Source organism: Colobus angolensis, unplaced genomic scaffold (assembly GCF_000951035.1).
Source record: "Colobus angolensis palliatus isolate OR3802 unplaced genomic scaffold, Cang.pa_1.0 Scaffold17, whole genome shotgun sequence".
NCBI classification, from domain to species: domain Eukaryota; kingdom Metazoa; phylum Chordata; class Mammalia; order Primates; family Cercopithecidae; genus Colobus; species Colobus angolensis.
Window position 1 is genome coordinate 18,152,581 of NW_012114821.1, and position 2,266 is coordinate 18,154,846.

The window sequence follows — 2,266 nt, forward strand, 5'->3', positions numbered from 1 at the left end:
GGAGGGAGGAAGATGTACCAAGCAAATAGAAAACAAAACAAAACAAAACAAAAGGCAGGGGTTGCAATCCTAGTCTCTGGTAAAACAGACTTTGAACCAACAAAGATCAAAAGAGACAAAGAAGGCCATTACATAATGGGAAAGGGATCAATTCAACAAGAAGAGCTAATTATCCTAAATATATATGCACCCAATACAGGAGCACCCAAATTCATAAAGCAAGTCCTTAGAAACTTACAAAGAGACTTAGACTCCCACACAATAATAATGGGAGACTTTAACACACCACTGTCAACATTAGACAGATCAACGAGACAGAAATTTAATAAGGATATCCAGGAATTGAACTCAGCTCTGCACCAAGCAGACCTAATAGACATCTACAGAACTCTCCACCCCAAATCAACAGAATATACATTCTTCTCAGCACCACATCACACTTATTCCAAAACTGACCACATAATTGGAAGTAAAGCACTCCTCAGCAAATGTAAAAGAACAGAAATTATAACAAACTGTCTCTCAGACCACAGTGCAATCAAACTAGAACTCAGGATTAAGAAACTCAATCAAAACCGCTCAACTACATAGAAACTGAACAACCTGCTCCTGAATGACTACTGGGTACATAACGAAATGAAGGCAGAAATAAAGATGTTCTTTGAAACCAATGAGAACAAAGATACAACATACCAGAATCTCTGGGACACATTTAAAGCAGTGTGTAGAGGGAAATTTATAGCACTAAATGCCCACAAGAGAAAGCAGGAAAGATCTAAAATTGACACCCTAACATCACAATTAAAAGAACTAGAGAAGCAAGAGCAAACACATTCAAAAGCTAGCAGAAGGCAAGAAATAACTAAGATCAGAGCAGAACTGAAGGAGATAGAGACACAAAAAACCCTCCAAAAAATCAATGAATCCAGGAGCTGGTTTTTTGAAAAGATCAACAAAATTGATAGACCGCTAGCAAGACTAATAAAGAAGAAAAGAGAAAAGAATCAAATAGATCAATAAAAAATGATAAAGGGGATATCACCGCCGACCCCACAGAAATACAAACTACCATCAGAGAATACTATAAACACCTCTATGCAAATAAACTAGAAACCTAGAAGAAACGGATAAATTCCTGGACACATACACTCTCCCAAGACTAAACCAGGAAGAAGTTGAATCCCTGAATAGACCAATAACAGATTCTGAAATTGAGGCAATAATTAATAGCCTACCAACCAAAAAACATCCAGGACCAGACAGATTCACAGCCGAATTCTACCAGAGGTACAAGGAGGAGTTGGTACCATTCCTTCTGAAATTATTCCAATCAACAGAAAAAGAGGGAATCCTCCCTAACTCATTTTATGAGGCCAACATCATCCTGATACTAAAGCCTGGCAGAGACGCAACAAAAAAAAGAGAATTTTAGACCAATATCCCTAATGAACATCAATGCAAAAATCCTCAATAAAGTACTGGCAAACTGAATCCAGCAGCACATCAAAAAGCTTACCCACCATGATCAAGTGGGCTTCATCCCTGGGATGCAAGGCTGGTTCAACACATACAAATCAATAAAAGTAATCCAGCATATAAACAGAACCAAAGACAAAAACCACATGAGTAGCTCAATAGATGCAGAAAAGGCCTTTGACAAAATTCAACAGGCCTTCCTGCTAAAAACTCTCAATAAACTCGGTATTGATGGAACATACCTCAAAATAATAAGAGCTATTTATGCAAACCCACAGCCAATATCATACTGAATGGGCAAACACTGGAAGCATTCCCCTTGAAAACTGGCACAAGACAGGGATGCTCTCTCTCACCACTCCTATTCAACATAGTGTTAGAAGTTCTCGCCAGGGCAATCAGGCAAGAGAAAGAAAGGGTATTCAATAAGGAAAAGAGGAAGTTAAATTGTCCCTGTTTGTAGATGACATGATTGTATATTTAGAAAACCCCATCGTCTCAGCCCAAAATCTCCATAAGCTGATAAGCAACTTCAGCAAAGTCTCAAGATACAAAATCAATGTGCAAAAGTCATTAGCATTCTTATACACCAATAACAGACAGACAGCCAAATCATGAGTGAACCCCCATTCACAATTGCTTCAAAGAGAATAATACACCTAGGAATCCAACTTACAAGGGATGTGAAGGACCTCTTCAAGGAGAACTACAAACCACTGCTCAATGAAATAAAAGAGGACACAAACAAATGGAAGAACATTCCATGCTCATGGATAGGAAGAATCAATAT